We start from the raw sequence: 22,687 nt of genomic DNA on the forward strand, positions 1-22,687 counted from the left end.
GCACATGGGGGGATCCGGGGAAAGGCTGGCATCTTTTATTAATCATGGAGTTGTGGGGTCCCCTTTTCAAGGACAGCCCAAATCTAGGGAAATACCTCCCCACAATGTAACAATTTCAAGGATGATTAAATCCAGAATGTGAGCCACCCCCCAGGTGGCCCCCACCCTCCTGCACTAAAGGAGGGGGAGCCGGCACCCCTCTGAGGGCCCACAGGCTTCCCTCCAGCATGTCTGCTGACTCAGCCCAAAAAGCCTGGGTAAGGGGATGGCATGACGGCCACCGGCGTGTCCTTCCCTCCAGCTGCCTCAGGCATCCCTAGGCCTACCCCACCAGGACAGGGGCGGGGACCCTGTCCCTATGGGGCAACGAGTCAGCTGCATTCCTCAAAGGGAGAATTGCTGTGGACATGGCAGTACCTTCACGGGTAAGGTGACCTGGACCCAGAAATGGTAACGTGTTCCCAGTGGTGTTCTGACTCATGCACAGTCTGGGAAAACCTGTATATTCATTTTATGGGTGAGGAAATTGAGGGCTTGGCTCTTATCCATGTGATCTGGGGCAAAGCTTGGAAGCCCAGAGCCCTGTGTGAGCCCCAGTGCCCGTACCTGAATCCCCACACGTCCTAGAGTTACCGTGCAGAGACCTGGATAGAGGCCACCTGCTCGGGGCCGGGGAGAGTTCAGCCTGCCCCGAGGGCATGCGGCTTTCTGGAGGGCTTGGGAAGACTCCACTGAAAGGCTACGGGAGTCTAAGCCTTCTGGCTTCAGGGTGCTGGCTGGCCACAGGCCCCACTCGCGCTGCTGTCAGGCTCCGCCACCCCACCCAGCACCGCTACCTGCTCCGCGTCCTCGGGACCCGCATCTCCTGGGGACCCAGCTTCCCAAAATACCAGACAAAATACTTACTCAGGCTGAGACCCAGCCAGCTCCCAGCTGACCTTCTGCCAGGCCCCTGTCCTGAGTGTGCTGACCTCTCGGGGACAGCCTCCTTTCACCCACCCTAGCACCTCTGCCCAGGCCTGTGTCCCCATCACTCTGCAGTGCCAGGCGGGGCTGTGGCCCCAAGGAGAATTGAGCCCTGGCATTGCACCTTCCTGCAGGGTCCTGGCCAGGGACAGCCCCCTGCTCTCAGCCTTGGTGTGGCTATGGGGAGGCCTGACAGCTGCTGGTCTCTACTCCAGGGCATGTTGGGATAAGGAGCCCCCTGAGGAAAGTGTCTGGGGTTCAGTGGGGCATCCCAGGGAAACACCCAGCTCTGAGTGATTGAAGCTGGGGTTCAAGGTTGGGGGTGGAGGATGACCCATCAGTTCTCTAGCCGCTCCCCCACTCTCCCCTCACACACTCTGCACGGTCAGTGGGTGGGGGTTTCCCAAAGCCGCAGGGAGCCCTGAGCCTTCCCACATTTTTCTGAAGGGAGACATATCCCAAATCAGGCCACATGGGGCATTGCAGAGACACGAGTGCAGAGAGAGCGCCCGTGCTCGGGGGAACAAGCAGCAGAGCTGGGTGCAGCGGCGGGCACCCTTCTGCGTCCAGGTGACAGGCAATCAAGACGGTGGCTCCGTGATAGGCTGAGGGGCTGATGCAACCCAGAGGCTGAGCTGAGGCTGGGCCTCCGGAAGGAATGCCAGCATGAGCTGGGTTCCAAGGGCTGATGGAGGGCCCCACTGTGAACCTGGGCTCCAGCACTCCACTCAGGGGCGTGGGGGGGTGATGGTGCAGAGGCCAGGACTGTTCACCTGAGAGGCTGCGGGACTTCTCGGCCACAGTTTCTTAAATTTGCAAATGCCCTGCGGGAACCGTCTGAATGAAAGGCCTATAATCGTAATGCCCAGATGATGAGGGAAGTAATGGCTAATACTCCATTCACTTTGTCCCTGCCGACCTCTGACTCCGTGGGCCCAGCCACTGCGTGAAGAACAGGAGGCTGAGGGTTAGTCTGCAGGGCCAGCACCCTTGCCCTGCAGACTGTAGCTCCAGAAGGCGAGATGGGGTGCAGGGCGTCCACACCAGAGCCCCAGGTCACCCATGAGCTACTCCATGTGAGTTGGGGAGCCGCTGAACGAAGCAGAGGACTGACTGGGGAGAGCTGAGCCACACTCAGCAGACGTCCTGGAGCCCTAAGCGTCCTAAGTATGAGTCCTCCGGAGATCTAGGGATGGATCGTGAGCAGGCAACTCCACAGGCAAGAGGGGCCTGCCTTCCTGCTGTAAGGCGTTCTGAGCTGGAATTTTCACCCAGAGATGAGGAACCACCATAGCTGACTTTGCTGTGAGCAAATACGGCTTAAAGAGACCCTGTTGGGGGCTCCCAACCCCCCACCCTATGAGCCCCTGCATGCTCCACTTGTCTGGACGGGCCAGCCCAGGCCAGCCCCCACCCCTCAGGGCACAGCGGGCCAGCTGCCAGGTCACGCTTCCCACGCCCTTCCGGGGCCCACACTGGTGGCCGTGCGGCGAAGCCGAGGAGCCAGAGAACGTGAGGAAGGAAAATACGACGACGCTCACAGCCATTCGCCCTTGCAAAGCCGGGCCGGCCCAGGGTGTGTGAGGGAATGCCTTCCCAGCTAAGCAGAACACTGAGCATCGCCGAATGTCCTTGGCCGCACAGCGCTTATATAAAATATGCGCATCGGCAAAGATGTTTTCCCTAACAATGCTCTGGGAAATTACATTAAATTGCAAAATTATCCCCCGCTTTGCCACGTCGCCCAGAGAGACTGGCACCAACAGAGCCATCCGGTAAGAGTGAAGACGTGGCCTTGTTACCGCTGCCTCCACGAGAGCCAGGGATCAAATATTTTTTCACAGTTTTATGTGGATAGTTTCATGAAAATTGATCAGGTCTAAAAAGTCACAGTCCAAATGAAGCTAAGGTTAAAGATAATTTATACATGATATTCCTAATTTTATTCCGAGCCCTTTTATTACTATGTAGGCCTTTATGACTTTAAAGAAAATGTCAGTGGCAGCAAATGACATTGTACTGAACAATCTCGTTATGAGGGAGAAGACATTTAAGACGGTTCCACAGCAGCGCTGGCTGCTTCTGCTGAACACACACTTTTCCGTGACACAGCTGTCCCCAGTTCCTTGCTGCCGTCTGAAACCTTTTCATGATGATTATGTTAAGTGCGGCCCTTGCAGGTACGTATTTATCCTCTCCAAAAACCCTTCTGTTTCCCTCAGATTCTTCCTGTAGAATTATTTCTCCAGGCTTCATTTTCCCATCCATCCGCAGGAAACTCAAAGCTGGCAGTACCTCTGTAGGAGACAGACAGACAGACGACGCCCCCCGGGGCAGGCCGAGTGTCAGGGTGGTCGCCCCAGAGCTCTCTGGCCTCTAGGGGACCCAGCGTAGCATCTGTCCGCGTTTGAACTTCCAGTTGCTTCCAGGGGCACCAGGCTGGTTCCGCCCGGCTGGGCTGCACCCTCTTCGAGTAACTGTGGCTCCTCATCTGATTGACAAGAGAACCTTGCCCTTCACGGAAGAGTTAGTAAAAGGCCAGTGCTGACCACTCCCGAGAGCCCCTCGGCCCCTGCCTCCATCCTACCCCCTCTGTGCAGAGCTGCGCATTCGGTCCTGGCAGCCCCAGAGACTCCGGGCCCTGGCACAGAGGCCGCCCCAGCACATGGGCTGCCTGCAGCCCTGGAGAGTGCCCCGTGCCACTGAGGAAGCACCCCCAGCAGGTTGGGAGGAGGTGCCATGTGGAAGCAGGTTGCTCCCTAGGACACGGGCAGCCCCCCACACCCGCAAGCCTCTAGGGCTCCATACGTGTGGCTCCCCTGGAACGTGGCCACCCCGGGTCGGGTCCTGTGAGCTCACAGTTTGCTTCTGTCACACCCCTTACACACCTTCACAAAGAGAAAAGGACCAACAGCTCCCAGTCGTGCCAGGCCCTCCTCCAGGCTACCTTCGCCCTCACAGCTCGGGGAGCCAGGCGGCCCTGGGATCCCCATCCCACACAGGCGGCCAGAGGGGCAGCAGGCCATCGCCACCTCTGTCAGACTGCATGCAGGACCACCCCACAGGGCCACTGCTGTGACCCGGCTCCACACGGTGAGCCCGGTGGGTGCTGTGAGTCAGAAGCACAGCCCCCCTTCTGCTGCCCGAGGGACGGGGCTCAGCCCGCAGCAGCCCCCACGTGGCGCTGAGGCAAATGCCCTCTCGTGTTTATTTGCAGGAGGCAGCAGGTCCATCAGAACTGTTCCTGTAACCCCTGCAGGGGGCATGGGGTGCAGAGTTTTTGATCTGGGCCCAGAGTTACAGCATCTTCCGCCTCGGCACCCCGTTCCTTATGCTCTCCCCAACATCCCATCTACCCAGCACTGGTGAGTCAAGAGGGACACATAGTTCAGGATACCTGAAAGTCTGTTACACCTACACACACGCGTGTGCACACTCACACACTCGCTCTGGGATGGCCAGCTCAGCAGCTTCTAGCAGAACACGTAATGCTTGACTTCAGCACACATGCATGTTTTTGTGCACCTCATTTTGTGTTATGTGCATGGCAGAGGGCAGGACGGGCTGGCTGGCCCTGTGGATTCCAAAGCTCTGGACCGAGCCTGCAGCTTTGGTCTCCTTACTGGTCCAAAGTTTCCCTTGGAGAACAGCATGTTGGGGACATTTGTGCTGGATGTTCATAGAGTGCCCCCACCCCCCCAAGAGCTGAGCCATTTCTCCAAGGAAAAGGGGCCGGGGAGCCCCGAGGGTGTGTTTCTGTACCTCCAGGAGGGCCCTGCAGGTGCCCGGGGTGTTTACTCACAAGTTGGTATCTAGTGAGTGTCCGCAGTACGACCCCGGCTGGGCAGGCACCCTGGGCCCGCTGATCTGAGCACTGTGGCTCCTGAGTGGGAATCACAGGTTTTCTTAGGAAAACCACATGCTGGATGTTAATTCCCTTTTCCTTGACAAAGCAGAGGATCAATTAGAGGCAGAATGTGACTGCACCAGAGCTCCTTTCCAGGATTTATTTTGCAAGCTTCCTCCCTCCACCCCCGTCTGGCTCCGTCAGAAACGGGTTTTGCTTCATCGGAAATGTGCTGTGAGGTTCTCCATCAGATCATCGACCGCGTCCGTGAGGCCGGATCCTCGTGCCCGCAGATGCCGCGCGCCAGCAGAGACTCGGGACTCAGAGCCGAACAGGAAGGGAAGGAAATTAACTGATGTTTCAAAACCTGGCAGGAAATTTGAATTTGAATCCCTCTCTGGGGCAGGCCCCTTGGGGCACGGTCTGAAGGCCCCACTGTCCCGGCGGGGTTCCCCGTGTGTCCAGCTCCTACCAGGCTCTCTCCAAGCCACCTGGGTAGCTGGCTCCCTGCTCTGTCCTCAGTCCCTCCTTCCTGCACATGCCCACAGGGCAGCCCCGTGGGGCCCTGTGCCACCCCTGGTCCTCCAGATCTGTCAAGCTGAGACGTGATGGGCAGAGGCTGACTCTTCTCTATCAAGGCTGGTCCTTCTACCCTTCCCCCACGGACAAGGAATGCCCCAAACCATCTGGGAAGTGGGGTGCCAACCAGTGGCTCAGACTGGCAGCCGCCCCTCAACAAAAGGAACAGACACCATGCCCAGTCCACATGGACGCAGCGGCTTCTCACAGTCCCTAATGCGTGAGCCAATTTTGCCGAGGGGGCAGGGCTCCCTGGCTGGGTCCTCCTTCTCCAAAACAAGGGGCCTCAGGCGAGGCTGATGCTCTGCCCGAGTGCCCCCCTGGCCTAGGGCTGCAGGGCTTGCAGCAGCCCAGGAGAGCTCTTCTGCCACCAGCTCCCGCTAACCCGTGAGCACCGGAGCGGCAGGAGGGGGTGCATGTCACGTGCCCTCCCTGAGCAGCCAGGGAGCACCAGCACCTTCACGAACGTGATCCCATTTAGACCAATAATGGTTTTGTACGGAAAGGCTTCTTCCCATTTAACTCATGAGAAAACTAAGACTGGGAATGGAATTTAGTAAAAACCAAAGTGATATGACTGCCAAGTTTCTTATTTAAGGTCACACTGCTGGCAAATGATGGTGGCCATTTGGATCCTCAGCCTGCCTCCAGCCCCGGCCTACAGCTGTTGCCAGCAGCCACCTGACCAGGGTCCATCTGACAGGCCCACTTCTGTTCCTTCTGTCTGCAAAGCTTCTCTTAAGACACCTGTGGAGTAGATGGCCCAGCAGCCAGCCTTTAAGCAAGATACATTTCTCCATTATTTTAACATGGTATATCTATAGATAAGAAGGACAATTTCTAAATATCTTATGTGTGCAAATATATGACAGAAGACAAGGGTTGCCACTTGGCATCAAGAAATGAAGTAAGACAGGAGGAGGAGCTGCTCGGGGGTACAGTCAACTTGCTCCACAGGAGAGCTGGTTTGGTTTCGTATCCTGTTTGACGTGGTCATCATGAAAACTTCAGGGCACATGTACAAGAATCAGTCCACACCACACATTGGCATCAAGCCCAGGGTCAGATGGCCTTGGCTGACTCCCTTAGCTCTGCCGTCCTGCAGGCCCCACCCGGCCAGATGCACCCCCCACTCCGGAGGGGCAGACAGTCATGAAGTGAGCCCTCTCCTGGGAGGGGCCCGCTATTAACCCTTCCCGTGAGCAGGGTCTCGTCTGTGGCAATCTTTGGGTGAAATAGGGAAAACCTTGTGTTACACTGCCAACACATCACTCAAGCTGAGCGTCCGTCGTGCACAGCACTGGGTACTAATTCATTTAGCCATTGTGTCCCTTGGCTCTAGAGGCACTGCCAACTGCGGGGTTCCCATGTGGAATGAGAGGGGGCCCAGCCACCCGGTGTTCCAGAGAGTTCCTTCCAGCGCCTTCTGTGTGACACATGCAGCAATCCGAGGTGGGGGCATCCTGTGCCATGTTCACAAGTTTCTCCAAAGGGACCGTGTAACAGGCTTGCGGAAGACAATCAACCCGCTGGTGACATGAAGCTGCTCCAGTCTGGTCTCAATTGGGAAAAGGGAAGGACAAATACATCTTATTTAAGCATCAACTGATCACCATCTGAACACACCTATTAACTTCAGCTAGTAATTGTTTAAAGTAATAAAGCATTCATTTCTTTACAAATTATAAAAGTTAGTAACAACCAAATGTGCTGTTTTTCCTCATTAGATCCAAGGTGGGGAGTGTCTATAAATCAGAATATTGTAGCAATTGGGGAAACATGAATAAAGACTGGATATGCGAACCATTACATCAATGTTACATTTCTTGAATAAGATGAAGTATTGTGCCTAGCAGAGTAAGTGCCCTTGCTCTTAAGTGATGTATGCTCAAGCATTTGCAAGTGAAGCAACATGCATCTGCCACTTCCTTTAAGTGGTTTAGGAAGCACACATGTGCAGACACATATGCACAGATATGTGGCAAGGTGGGGGTCCTAGATGGTGAAGGATATTGTCTTGCCAGTGGGTTTCAGTCCCAGGCAAGTTCACTATGGATTCAGTGAGACCTAGGAATGACAATGGAACATTCTTGGGGTAAAAGGTTTTATTACCCAGCTTTATTTTCCCCGTAGTTCGATCACTAGAATCCTGTCTGCAACCACAGTCTGCAGATCCGATACCCACCTCCATCTCTGCCTCTGCCCAGAGCACTGGGAGAAGCTCTTCATATAGTGACCCACTTAATAATAGCTTATTGCCTACGGGTGGGGAAGCATTAGCCTAGCAGCAGGCCAGTTACATCATCAAGTAGTTCAGGGTCAGGTGAGGATCCTGGCCACAGAATTTCAATTTTCCCCACAGATGTTTAGGATTCTTTGTTCTGTTCTTTACATTTTTCTGTAGGCTTGAGATTGTTCAAAATAAAAATTGGAGGGAAGTTATGCAATTCAGAATTAGACTTCAGAATGACCTAGTGGTTCAATGTGGAAGCCATCCTCCATGGAGCTGACATCCTGAGGAATCTCAGTTCTCCCATCTCAGCAGAGAACTACCAAGTCTGCTGCCCAGCACATGGCCACATATCCTGGTCTCAACGATGGCCAGGATGTGCTGAGATGGCTGCCTCCTGACCTGGCTGAGCTCCGTCACTGTGGAGACACTAGCGAAGCCGGGAAGGAGTCCGTGCTGTTCCCTGGGCCTCAGCAGACAGCAGTTCTGACACAAAGGTGCGCAGTGGCCTGGGTGGGGGTGTTTAGGGGAACCCCACTAACATCACAAACAAACTTTCAAACACATCCCTAGGAATATTCCAGCTCTAAATCTTGTTTTCAAAAATATCCTCACAACATGCTCAGTGTGAGGTTAAATAAAAATAAAAACCAATAAATGAACATAGGAGCAGACAGAAGAAACAAGGGGGAGTCTGGGATATAAGACACCAAGACGCACTCTCCTCATGGGGAGATCCTGTGCAGACAGCCAGGCTAAATGACTCAGGCGGTTTCCCCACCATGGCCCCAGAGCACCCACGCTCCCCACCCCGGCTGGCATCCCAGCTGAGCCCGTGGAAGCAGTGGCATGGGCACTGGCCCTGGAAGGGCGGCACTTTCTTTCAGAGGCAGGAAATGAAGATGGCGTGGAGTCTCCTTCAGCACCTCCAGTGTATTGTGGGGACCCCCATTCTCGTTCAGTTAGATCAGCTTGGGTCACCGAACCTGGACAGCCTCTCATGTGAACTTCTCAACTATGTCCAGTTTAACTCAAAGAAAACCATGTATTTATGTTTAGGGACTTAAAGGTGTTCCTGTTCGAGAAACTGAGAAGGAAAGTGACTTATATCATTTTACATGTCGGTATTTGGTATGATAAATGCAAATGAAACTATGATGAATGAGATTTGATTGTAAAAGTATACACAGGGAATCCAGGTATTTCTTGAATACCAGAGCCGTCATGAAATCCATGGAAGGAACTTCTCTTCAAGCATTTGCATATGTGAATTCCTGAAATTTTCTCAAGTTCTTCTTTAAGAGGGAATCCCTATGCATTCTTGCTTTTGCATAGCACTTCCCCCCATAATTTCATCAGACGTTTTCTTGAGAAGGAAAGGTACTATTTATGCTAGCCTTTAGGCTCATCTAGAAGCACTGATTGACTAATGGTGAAGCAGCTTAGGAAGAAACATCTCTGTTAAATTCTCTTGGCTTTTTTAAGATTAAAAAAAAAAAAGAAGAAACTTTTTCTTCCTCTAAATGCAAATCTTCCCTGTAACACTGTGCCTAATCTACTACAACTAATTAATCTGCTGGAGCTGATGAAATGTTACCTCCGCATTTTTTGTTCCTTGTATACAATTATTGTAACAGTGGTGAATAAATCAATATTCCCAATCCAACTGTAAAAAACAATCAAGAAAAGCAGTGCTTCTCAGGGAAAAAAAAACACCAAATAATATTTATTAACTCTGTCTCAATCCACAACAGAACCAAATACCAGTCAGGCATTTTCTGCAAGTGTAATAAGCAAACTCAGATACATGATGAAGGTGGCACATGCCAATAATTTCACCATTTTACACTGCAGAGTAATTGAAGGATTTAATGAGAAACAAACCAATAAAAATAAATAGACCATGTTAGAGGAGGAGAAACTGATCTGAAATGGAAGTTGCTCCATTGCGAGTTTAGGCTTTTTTGCACGGTTTGACCAAGGGAAAAAGGGGAATCAGGCTAGCCAGCTCTTATCCACTTCTTCAAGGGAAAAAGAATAATGTTTTGTTTCTCCAGATGGAAATCCTGACCGTGGTAACTGTTTAGCATTGCATGGGAATTTGGGAATTCAGCCCCTCTGATTACCATCACGAACCCGTCCTGAGGAGATGAGCTGAGACAGTCCCTCCCTGTGCTGGGTGGCCAAGGAGCTGCAAGCTGCACCAGTGGGGTCCAGGCCACAGTGAGCCTGGCCCAGAGTGGCTGCCCCACCTGGGCATTCATCAGGAAGCACTGCCCAGCCAGCACGCCCTGGGAGGCAGGACTGCCAAGAGCTTGCCCTACTACCCCCAGCCTCAACACAGGCAAAGGACCAGGGACACAGTTCCCACTGAAAGAATAGTGGGGCTCCATAAATGCCAACATGGTGGCACCACTGAACAAGCACCCAGAGAGCCTTCCCTCTGCCCACCTCCAGGCTTGGGGGGTCAAAGAGGAACAGGGCATGGCCCACCCTTAGAGCCCACAGTCAAGTTCGAGGGTAGGAATTACATGCTCAGGCTGTGTACGGTCCCCGAGCCCGTGGGCAGACGGGCTCAGAAATGCTGCTGAGAGGAAGGGACTCCTGGCAGACGAAGGAAGCTCATGCCAGGCAAGTGGGTGTGCAGGTTCCGCTGGGAAGGGATGCAGGAGTGGGGGTAGGAGGGCATATTTTTAGGCACGGGCCCCAAATCTCCGAAGGTGCAGTAGTGGGCCAGCTGCCTCCAGGAATAGATGATCCAGCGTGGAGAGTGAACAGAGGTGCAGAGTGAGAAAGTCAGCCAGGGCCCAGTCAGGAAGAGCTCCCACTGGACACTCTCAGAGGGCTCTGGGGACGTGAAGAAAGAAACTTCTGGAAGGTAGATCTCCATGTGTGCACCCAGACATGGCATGGCTGAGCTCTGCCCACAGTGCTGGCCTGGTCCTGCCTTTGCACAAACATGTGGGGGCAGGATCCCTCGTCCAGCCCCCCAGGACTGCCCACTCCCAGGCCAGGGCTGTCAGCTGCCCACTCTGTGGTGGGAGGCTTGGCAGAGTCGCTCTCTAACCTTCCTAGACGTGTCTGGGTGGCCCATTTGAAACTTTATGTTTAGAAAAACTACAAACCTTCACTCTTTTTTTATTCAAACCGTGAGACTTCATGATGTTTTCTTTGAGAGCTGCTATTTTCAGCTCGTCTATTTTGCTGCCCTCCCCCATATGCACAATTGAAAACACTCGATTGTAATAAGTTATTGCCATGTGGGAGTCTGGGAGCCGGGAGATGCAGGGTTCAAAACGGGAGCCGAGAGGTCCTTCCCCAGACAGGCGAGGGCCTGAGACGTGAACAGGCCCCTGACCCTTTGGTCACATCTTTGAAGAGCTCTCTTGAAGAGTGTTGACGGGCTAAAGCATTCTATTTCCCAGCCAAGTTCAAGTGAGCTTGTGTTTGGCCTGGATGCCACAAACAAGGAAGCTTGCTGTTTTATGCACATGATTTGGGTGGGCTGACAGGGTGAAGGGCTCCCATCCTGGGAAGGAAAGGTCTAACAGCCCAGCCCGGCTTGATGAGCTGGCAATCCCAGAAGACTTCCTGCAAGGCTTGCCCCTCACATTCTCCCTCCCTTAGGGCTTGGGGGGTGCAAAGAGGGAGTCCACTTGTGCTCACCCTGCCCAGACCCCCAGGGATTGTAGAAGGCTCGGCTCTTTCTCCCGCCATCACCGCTGCATCTCAACATATGGAAGCCCCGGTCCTGGGAGCCAGCACAGGGCTGGCCAACAAGGAAAATGGCATTTCCCGCAAGTCTTCGTCTCCTTCAAAGAATGAAGGAGGAGGAGGAGGAGGAAGCAAAGAAGATCTACCTCCCCAGGAGAAGTACGGGTGGGGGCACAGACCCAGGGCCAGGCCCTGCTGTCCCCATGGGCCCTCCCTGGCTGCAGAGGACAGCTTCACAAGGGTGGGTGCTCGGTTGAGCCCAAACACCCAGCCCAGAGGCAGTGAATGCCCACAGCTTTGCAATCCCAGACTGGCTAAAGAGAAGCACCACTCAGGGAAACACTAAATTATCCTTTTCATTTCAAAGCAGTGAAGATGATTATAAAGCAATAAATCCAATTCTTTCATTTCACCAGTGAAAACAGAAACAAAACCTATGCTGGTGAGACCCCGATGGGGAAGCTCTCCTTCCCAAGATCACGCAGCTGACCCACGTTCAGGGCCACGCTGCTCCCGAGTCCCTGCAGAACAGAGTGGGGCCCAGGACACATGCCAGGTGCACCCGCCCTCACAGGTCTGCCAAGGGGAAGGCGGAAGATGCTGATGACTCCGAGACTGAGCTCTGGCCTCACCCCTACAGCACTAACTTCCTGTGGGACTGGAGATATTGCCACCACCTCCTGTCAGCCTCAGTCTCCCCACCTATAAAACAAGAGGGTTGATGAGAAGGACCTGAGACTTAGAGTCACAGCTGAAAGGGCCGTGTGGTGCTGAGAATCCCCAGGAGCCTGGGAATGACCCCAAGGTCAAGGTGCCACTGCCTACTGCCGCTGTCCCCACCCCCAAGGACACTGCATCCTCCCAATGGGAGGACAGCCTCGCAGCAGCACCTCTGCACTCCACATGGGCTCCAGGGCCTTCCAGAAAGGTCAGCTGTGCTGCACCTGGGCCAGTCTCTCAGGGGGCCCCAGGGTGGGTGATCCCCAGCAGTGAGCCCTGGGCGGGCGGGCAGACTTGTGGACATACCCCCTTGGAGCCAAGCCCCTCCCAGAGCAGGGACGGCCTCTCCCCTCAAGTCAAGGACGCTAACGTGCCCAGGCAGCCCCTGCACAGTGGGCCTGGTGCTCTCACAGTGACGTAAGGACACTCCTGCCACGCCCCACGGTTGCGCCTCTGCAGAGAAGGGAACAGGCTCGGTTTAACGCAGGTACTTAGTGGGAGAGCTGCTTCAATCTGAGGACGGTGCCGACAAAGCCACTGGACACTGCTCCCCCGTCTCGAGAACTGCAGGGGTCCCCTCTCTGTGCCAGTCGGGTCAGGTACTGCCCTTGCTCTCTAGGAGGTCACGTGTGACCCAGGAAAAAGCAACACACAGATGGTGTCGCGATGGATAAGTGCCCGAAGCGCTGAAGCAGCAGGACTGACTCCAGGGTGCGAGCAATCCCACGGGGCCCCTGAGGGAGGTGCCCCCTGGGCAGTGCTCCCTGCCACCATCCTGAGGGCACAGCAGAGGAGCAGGGCAGGTGACATCGTGGGCTGCTGCTCAAGCGGGCATCCGCACTCCGACTCAGCAGCAAGGCCAGCTCCTGGGCAAGAGCCGGGCTCCAGTCTCCGCTGTGCACCTGCCAGGCTTGACGGACAGACGCGCTGGCCACAGTCTTAGCGGTAAGTGACCGAGAGGCCAAGAGGGAGACCGCCCCGGGGAACAGGCTTCTGCAGAGCTGCCGGCCAGCCCTCCTCTCAGGGTCATGCAGGAATCTGACAGCAGCCCCCGGCCTCCCGTGGAGTCACCAGCAGCTGAAGTGAAGGGGCCACACACCGTGGCTGCCCTGACATCAGCGCTCGTGTTACAGAAGCCACATTGGGGAAAGCGAAAGGCACCCCCATCTCTGGGGACCTGGGTGAGCCAGATGCTGGGCCAGGAGCTCCACGCCGTCCCAACAGCCCAGGAACCCTTGAAGCAGGAAGACATCCATCACGGAGCAGCTGCGGCTGCTGCTCTCTGCGCCGAAGCCCAGGGAGTGGTGAGGATGATGCCCGGAACCTACGTGCATCTGGGGTGGGCAGGGAGTGCAGCTGGACAGGAGGAGGCCTGCAGGGGGCCTTCCAGCTGCAGAGAAGGGGCAGGGGCTGCTGGAGCAGGCCGGAACCCCTCCGAGGAGATGCGGGCTCAGCCCCGAAATGATCACCGCGCGTCAGCCATCCCCTGCGAGCGGAGCTCTGGCTGGTGAGAACAGGGTTTCCATTACCCTGGTGGTGGTTGGCTCCACAGTCACGCCTAGGGGTTCACTTCCCGTCTGCTGTTGGCACCCCCAGTGCCAAGTACGGGTCGATGGATGTCACTGTAGAAAGAGTGGCAAAGCTGCAAGAGAAGCCAGCTCCTCCTCAAGGTTTGTTGGAGCCTGGACGCCAGCTCTGAGCAGGACCGACACATGAGCCACACGCAGCTCTGACCGTTGACCTGGCCATGCTGGCACCTGAGCGCACTGAGATGAGAACGCCAGTGAACCTGCGCAGGCGTGCATCAAAATCCCTCCAGAGAACAGGCAGTCATCGCACCGCACCACCGTGCACTTCCACAAACACTGGCACTGTGATGTGGGATCAAATTGGGGGTCGATTTCATAGGTAGGAAAATTGTTATTATCATAGGCAAAAAAGTCTACTGTTCTCCATTGCACCAGTATTGGATTTTCCATTTAATTATGTGCTCACATTGTTCTGATCACCATGTGTCAACATCTACCGAGTAATATGTCACATTTGCCAGTGCGACTTATTTAGAAAAGAACCACCAGTCCAATACCTGGCGTGATTGGTCTGTTAATGAAGTGGGTTATAGCTCTCTCACGTGCTGGGTCTCAATAATAGAATTTAAGTGAAAGTAATTTCCAAGTGCAATCATAGTTTACATATTAGTTATTGCATAAAGAAAAAAAATGAGGGACTACAGTGGATTACATGCCATTAACGTCAAGGCCCTGGTGTGGGTCTCATGGGAAGTGGATCAGCTTGGCCGATTATTTCTCAGATTTTGATGGGAAAAAGGAAATGTTTTACTGTGTGCCACAGCTACAAGTGTTGACACTTTCTGAAAATCCAAGACATCAAGCAGACCTTGGGACAGGATCGACACAAAGTGGGCATTAGGTTTCAAACTGCTTCTCAGAAGCATGGCTCCGAGTGTGGAACAGTGCTCCTGGAGAGTCAGGTGTACAGGGGTCAGTGCTGACCGCTGTAGAGGACCACAGTGGAGGACAGTGCCCGAGAGAGGGGCCAGGGTCGGCAGGGGTCAGGGGAGGGTAGGCCCATGGCCACGGTGGGCAGAAGGGCCCCCAGCTCGGCCTGCAAGGTGCTGCCATAGAGGCAGCCGTGAGTGGCCGACCCACCATCCTATCCCCACACAGGCACACACAGTGGCGACCAGCAGACCCTGGTCAGACTTCAGGTTTCCTAAGTGGAAACCCCACTGCCGCAGGACAAGAAGGGAACAAAGGAAAGCACAGAAGTGGCTCCTAAAGAGGAGAACAAGTGTGGTGGTGACTAGAGAGGAAAGCAAGGTGCAAAGGTAATTTTGGGGGTAAGAAAAGACTTAAAAATGATTCCTGCATTGGGAGGAAGGCTGGAGAGAGGCATGGTCCGGCCTGTGACCACAGGCATCTCTGACCCCGAGGCCTAGGGGAGGTGGGAATGGACAGGGACAAGAGAGAACCCACGGACAGTCCTGCAGGGGGCAGTGACGGTGGGGCCAGCAAGGCAGGGCAGGCAGGCAGGCAGAGAGGCGCCTGACCATCTGTCGGCCTCCTCCCAGATCAGGTGACTGGAGGGGTGTGGACTGAAGAGGCGGGGAAAGCCATAGAAAAGGGGACTGGGGAAAAGGAGGGGAACCTTCATAGCCAAAGCAGCCATCTCATCCAAATTGCGCATTTTATAGACAAGAAGTTGTGTACAGAGTCAATATAAATGATGTTCCTAAGGTCTCAGAGCAAAAACAAGTGACCTACACTGACGTAAGACTAGACTTTGCAGAGCGTTTTCATCCACATGACCTGATTTGGTCTTTTATAAACAGCCATAAATAAAGTAGATATCATCTTCACTTTAGAGAGAAAAGAAAAATCTGAGTAGAGGTCACCGTAAGCAGGCTCCTTTTGTTCCCGACTTGATGGGCTGCGTGATCAGGTTTCCTTGGCGGCGTGTGACAAAAGCCTATTAATCCAGAAGGGCAACGTCCTGGCTCATGTTACTGGGAAAGAGGGTGTTGCTGAGCCTGGGGGCAGCTGGAGTCTGAGACCCCCACCAAGTCCCAGCCCAGCTTCTCTCTCTTTATATGTCGGCTCCTTCCCTCCAGCTTGTTTGGGTGGGCGTATGGCCATCAGGGGCTCTCTGCTACTTGCCTTACAACTCTATGGCCAACAGAAAGAGACCTTTCATCTAAGGCCATCAGAAAAGTCCCAGGGCTGTTCTCAGTTGTGGCTACTTGTCCATTCATTTGGCCACCAGTAAGTCAACTCCACTATTCATTGGAACGAACCTTGATTGAGCACCCTGACACACCAGACCCCAATATTCCAAGTGGAAGGGATGTGGGCATGATAAGACAGAAGGTCTTCTCTGAAGGAACATGCAGTCTAATGGCAGAAGATCAATAATTCAAAGCAACGACAGCAACAAAATAAAGCCCCAAGCTCAGACACCCATGGGTCTGCAAGCAGAGCAATCCCAGTGGTCCGAGAACAAGATGGCCATTCCCAGATTCAAAGCAAAAGACTAGCACATGTGGGGTAGGTGATGGGATGTAAGGAGGAGACCTGGGGATGATTTGCCCACAAAGGACGGGACGTGGCATTGTAACTAAATGAAAGCATGCTAGGCAGACAAAATTAAATTGCACAATTATATAAAATTTTTGTTTAATAGTGTTTAATTACCAAAATGTGAATATGTAAGAGATGAAGAACTGAGAAAGTTTTGTTCTTCTCAATTATGGCCGTGCAAAGAGTTCTTCTATGCTGAAAGTGTTTGTAAAGATTTGGAAACAGCTCTCCAGTGAGAACTGGCCTGCAGCCCCGACCCCATCTCTGCCTCCTACAGCCCCCCATCCAGGCTTTGGCATGGCTCCCCCAGCAGGCTCACCATCCAGAGGGTTCAGACCTGCTATCTTCCACTCTCACAGCCCAAGTGCTTTGCAAAGCACTGGGCACACAGAGGCACACAGTACTCAATTTATCAGATGTTTATTCTATTTCATTATAATTTACTATAATGAGCTACATTAAACCATAACGAGGTAAGGTCATATGTGAAAAGGTCTTGATATGGTTTGTGAGCTTCTATTCATCTAATGATTTTTCTTTTGAGCACAACTAAGACTCTGATTTTAAGGCATGTCTAATTCTTGGAAACACAATGTGTTTTGAGGATAATCACAAGAATGTGTACAGTGCATAAGACTGGAAAGGCCCTGGATTGAAATGGCAGCACAAATTCTGAGCCGCCAGATTGTGTCTTTCCTCACACATCATTGACAGGTTGCCAAGCACTCTCACTGCAGTTCAACCTATTGTTTCCCTTATATTCCTCATCTTAACCCTCAGTTGTATTTGTGAACCTTGTGTGGTCAAGACTGTACGCTACCATAGAGCAGCAGCTCAACCAGAATTAGCCCCAAGTGTTCAGAACTAATGGGAGCAGTGACCCAACTGACTGTGGGTGGCTGGGGTCTCAGATACAGGAAGCGTGCAGTTGGACAAGCGATGTAGGTCACCACCACTGAGATGTCTCAGATCCATTCTTTCAAGCCTGATCTGTTGTCTAGCATGTTTGTGCAGAAGAGTTCCTCTCCTTCTGTCACATTTTTAAATCTCAGATTCTAGCCAGTTCTCAGTCAGAGCAATGTAGCCCCCTGTATCACGGGGAGCGAGGCAAGGTCACCAGGCATAAAGACAGATGTAGACAATGGATTACAACCAAAAGAAGATGAACGGCAGAAATGGATATATCTGGGAGCCAACATGTGCAGGCACCCCTGGCTTTAAAGAGCACCTTCAGACCTGGCAGTGATGAACTCAGGTCTCTGTATAGGGATGGCGAATGCAGAGAGCTGGAGCTTCTAACAGAACTTCAGCCCGGCAAGAATGACCCAACAGGGGAGACACGTGTTGGCCAACAAATGTTCTTATCACCAGACAACAGGCTTATCTCCAGGTGGCATTTCAAAGACTTCCACTTCCAAGTATCATTTTAATATGAAGCTCCAGAACCTTTTAGGTGTTTTCAGGCTCTTAGTCCCCAGGCTGGCTTTGGGTCAAGCAGTGTTAGTTCATTAGCAAACACTTAGTTCCTTCCTTTCTAAGGAAACAGAGAAGCAGAGGCAGATGCTTCTCTCCAGCGTGGGTCCCTGGGGCAAGAGGGTTTGCACCTCTGTGGGGCCCTTCGTTTTCGTCATTAGGGCTGCTCCAGGCTGACTTGTTCTGGCGTGGCACCCTGGCCCACGGCCTCGGGGACACCTGGAGGCAGTGCTGCTGGAGCTAGGCCAGAGGGCATTAGAGAGGACCAATCAGGAATAGGGCTTCTTGGTCAAGAGTGATTCCCTGACTGGAGGGCAATGCTCAAGCCCAGCCCCTTGGTTGGGACACTATAGAGCAGGTGGGACCCTCACTCCTGGGCAGGTAAAATCCCTTTCAACCTAAGGGTCTCAATGATGTTACACAGACCTTAATGGCCAGTCTTGTAGGGTCTGGAGATGAATCTTGTGATGCGCAATGAGGTCACACTATGCACACCTATTTCCCACCATATTTGCTTAAACCTCTACTTCCTACCTCTTCATCCTACCTTACTGAATTTTATCTGAATTGGACGCTCAAGAAAGATGACGAGGCAGATGCCTGATCCTCACCAAAGCTGTCACACCAACTCTCGCTCAACAAGGGGAGTGTGAATGCAATTTTCAGTCCCTCCCCTCCTCCATTTCACAATATGTAGACCCACATTATCTCTCCAAGGTCCTTTGGCTTTGTTTTGTCAAGAGTTTTGGGTCACCTCTGTGAGTGGCTCACAGCTCCACATGGTTAACTTGGTTGGTAGTTACCTTAGAAATATAAAATCAATGCCATAAACATATTTTTCAAAACTAACTGTCCTTAGAAGTTCCCTTTCTCTGTCAACTCATCAGATTTCAGCTTATTTACAGATGTCATTTGCATTTATTTCAATATAACTGTTTTTATTTTTAAGTCACTAGGGATTTGTGGACTCACGCATCCTATGAAGTTTTGAGGGACGATCACATTGAAAATGAATGTTGCTGTATTTTCCCAGGTGAGTAACGAGTCGGAATCTCTTAGCTTGACTCTGGACCTAATCACTCCTCGTGGCTAGTGTTGATTGGCTTAGACATGGTTAATTCCACTAACATAAAGTCTTGATTTTTCTTGATGATGCAGCAACTGCAAAGTTTTCAATAGCTTAAGATACAAAATTTTAGACATATTTGTTTTCATTATATAATTAAAAGATGACAAAGATGTATAACTTTCAAAAGAATTTCAGCTAGTTATTAAATCGTTACCCACTGAGGGTACATCTTAAACCCACCTATCAAGCCCTCACAGTGTAGGATTTGCATATCTCTGAGATTTTCTTTATTTTACTAGTAAGATTATTATTATTAAGTTTCCAGAAAATCAAACCCCATCGATTTCGACAAAGACTCAAATGACAAACAGTCTGGCCCAAGAGTTGCCATCGTGGTAAGGAACAAATCATGCTCAGCATCTCAATTCTGTGCCCAGTTATCAATCACCTGACATAGCAGATCTGACAGGGTGTCACGGGGGGCACCTGAAGCTGCTCATTGGCTCCCAGTGACAAACCCGTTCTGCATATTGCATTTCTGCTAATCAGCTGCACCTCTGTGGTGGTTCACACAACAAGGTTTGACCTCAGAGGAGATGCAGGAAGGGAGGTGCGAAGCAGAGAGCCGACGGGTGACATGCCCCAACAGGAAATGGTGAGCATCGGGCCTCCTGACGCATCACCTCTGCCAGAAGCAGGGACCCTCCCTTCACAGGGTGTAGATGCACCCCTTTTATAGGATTGAAATGGGGGAAACAAAAGCGCCGATCCTGAGTGAAACTTTGGAAATTTTTGGGAGATGAAGAGATTCTCCCCCATTCTGTCTGGGCTGTTCAACAGGGTCAGTTCACAGTTGGGGGATGCTCAGAATTACAAACCTCAGAAATAATGACTTAGGAATGTGAAGGGCCAACACATAGGGGGAAAGCATGGGGCTGCAGCCAGGGACAGGACGCAGGACAGAGGATAAGTGAGTGAGCCTACAACCTGGGGTAGCTAGGACTTCTTAGAGAGGGACAAGTCTTCCCTTTACCCACACCCTGCACGGCAGATATCAGGCAGAGAACAGGCTGGGCCTGAGAGCCTCAGACACAAATCCAGCAGAAGCTATAGTCCTCATTGTAATCTGGACCACAAAAGGTAATGTCGCCTTCTGAACCGAGTTCTCTACCAGAAGAATCCTAATCCTCAGGTCAAGGCGATGGTGAGCCGCAAAGAGCGGGAGCCCCCTTCTGCCCACTCACAGCGGCTCTGCACGCAAGCTCTCAGCTCAGGGCTCCCAGGGGACTGCAAACCCCCACAGCCAATACCAGCGCTTCCATTTTTTGAATGTAATGTATTAAGTCTCCAGGTTGGCTTGCCAGACAGATTCTTCCAAAATAAACACAGTTTCACGACGGTACATCTGGATTTGCTTTCACTCATAACTGCAAACCAACAACATCGAAAATATTGCATAAAGAGATGATAAAAGTGAAAAACTAGGAGTTTCCAATTCAAAATGGCAGCACGTGCATTTTTTCCCTTCTTAACAGTTAATCAAAAATTTGAGGGACTAGGGAGGATGGGTGGGTAGAGAGGGATAAGTGGGGGGAGAAGTAGGGGGGTATTAAGATTAGCATGCATGGGAGGGTAGGAGAAAAGGGAGGGCTGTACAACACAGAGAAGGCAAGTAGGGATTCTACAACATTTTGCTATGCTGATGGACAGTGACTGTAAAAGGGTTTATAGGGGGGACCTGGTATAGGGGAGAGCCTAGTAAACATAATATTCGTCATGTAAGTGTAGATTAGTGATACCAAAAAAAAAAAGGGGCAGTTCCTGTGTGGTAACCTCCAATGAGTTCTACACAAGAGTATAAAGGGCATATAAAAGTGTAGGCAAAGGGTCTGCTTGTGTTTATACAGAGGATCAAAGCCTAATTGGGCTACCCCGAAAATGAACTAAGATACGATATGAAAGAGAACTTCCAACATCAGCACTCTCTGGAAGACTCAGGCCAGAAGATGATCATCAAAAAACCCCAACAAAGATCCACGCACTGCTACAGCTGTAGATGCACTCATCCCACCAGTTCCTGGACTTGCCATGGGAATGAGGAAGGAGATATCTAAGCTGGCCTGTGCATACAGTAAAACAACAAATTTGACTGGATCTATACTGTTGGAACTCAATCAAGAATTAGGAGAAGTGCAAATTGTAGCGCTCCAAAATCTTACAACTACAGACTATTTACTGTTAAAAGAACATAAGGGAGGTGAACATTCCCCAGGAATGGGTTGTTTTAATTTGTCTGATTTCTCTCAGACGGTTCAAGTTCAGTTGGACAATATCCACCATATCATAGATAAGTTTTCACAAATGCCTAAGGTGCCTAACTGGTTTTCTTGGTTTCACTGGAGATGGCTGGTAATTACAGGTATGCTTTGGTTATGTAACTATACTCCTATTATGTTAATGTGTGTGCACATTTTAAGTAGTAGCTTAAAACCTGTACATGCTGAAGTTACTCTACAAGAAGATATGTCAAAGAAATAACCAATCTTCCCATGTTTTCTTCCGCCTGCTACTTCTATAGCTTTTCTTCTTCCTTCCTAATTACAACCCTTAAATAGAATTCGTGCCTCATATCAAATTTACCGAGTATCATAATTCTTCCAAGTGGTAAAGATACCTCAAGACAAATGCTGGGCATAGAAGCTACAGGGCATAAATATGCAAAGAAATTAAAAGCTAACCATTTCGAACAATTAGGCTTCTCTCTCACTTACCAACTTTACATTTCCCTGTATGGCCCCGGAAGATGACTGGTTAGCCAGAGACGGGTAAGATTCCTCAAGGGAGGAACAACCTAAGACAGGCACAGTCACAGGGGGGTCATCAGGTGAGAAATTGGGGATCAACAGAGGTGAGGCTTAGAACCTCACCCCCCCTGTTCTGAGAGAAATCTTCTGCATACGTGGATGTTTTATTGCCCTTGTCTAGCTTGGATTAACACATAGTCTACAGACACACACCTGATCATCTGCATTTGCTCTCTTACAACACTAAACTCTGTTTTCTACCTTTATCTTGTATCTACCTACCACTTCAGCATTTTATTAAAAATAATAATAATAAAGAGAGAAATGTGGTATCCATATAAATCAAGTATAAAAACCAAATGAGTATTCATATTTGAACTGTTTATAGTTCATAATGCATGAGCAAAACCAAAGGTTTCTGTGATGACTGCCCTTGTACTGTTCACTATGTAACTTATTCACTATGTAAGAATTTGTTCTACATGTAAGAACTTGTTTGTTATGCCTCAGAAGATTGGAGACTGACGAAAATTAGGCTTGGGGTGGATTAATGATTGTGCATTGAGCATTGACTCCCCTATACAGAATTTTATTGTTGTTAACAACCATTTGATCAATAAATATGAGAGATGCCCTCACAAAAAAAAAAAAAAGTATACACTTCCAATGGTAAAATAATAAGTAACCGGGATGTAATGAATATAGTCAAGATATTGTAACAGCCTGGTATGGTGATAGCTGGTACCCAGAACTGTCATGTATATAAATGTTGAATCACTATGTTGTTCACCTGAAACTAATGTAATGTAATACCGTGTGTCAACTACCCTTCAATAAAAAAATAATTATCTAAAATAAAATAAAATAAAACCTAAAAAAAAAATTTGTATTACTGTCCAATAGTGAAAGACATACAAGGAGGTCATCAGCAAATAAGAGATTTCAACAGATTTCTGGAAGACAAAAAAGTGAGTCAAAAAGTGGTGTCTGGAAAAGCAGGGAGAAACTGAAACTCAGAAAGTAGGTGATGAGCGAATCAGGAGCAAGGGACCCAGGTATGGGGGAGCATGGAGACAACAGGGGTGGGAAAGGCATGAAGAGCCGTTGGGATTGAAAACAAAAGGGTTAGTTTTCCAACAAACTCCTATCTCTCCGAGCAAATGCGTCAGACTCCCTGGGACCAGGGCC

The sequence above is a fragment of the Manis pentadactyla genome, chromosome 8, assembly GCF_030020395.1.
Source record: "Manis pentadactyla isolate mManPen7 chromosome 8, mManPen7.hap1, whole genome shotgun sequence".
NCBI lineage: Eukaryota > Metazoa > Chordata > Mammalia > Pholidota > Manidae > Manis > Manis pentadactyla.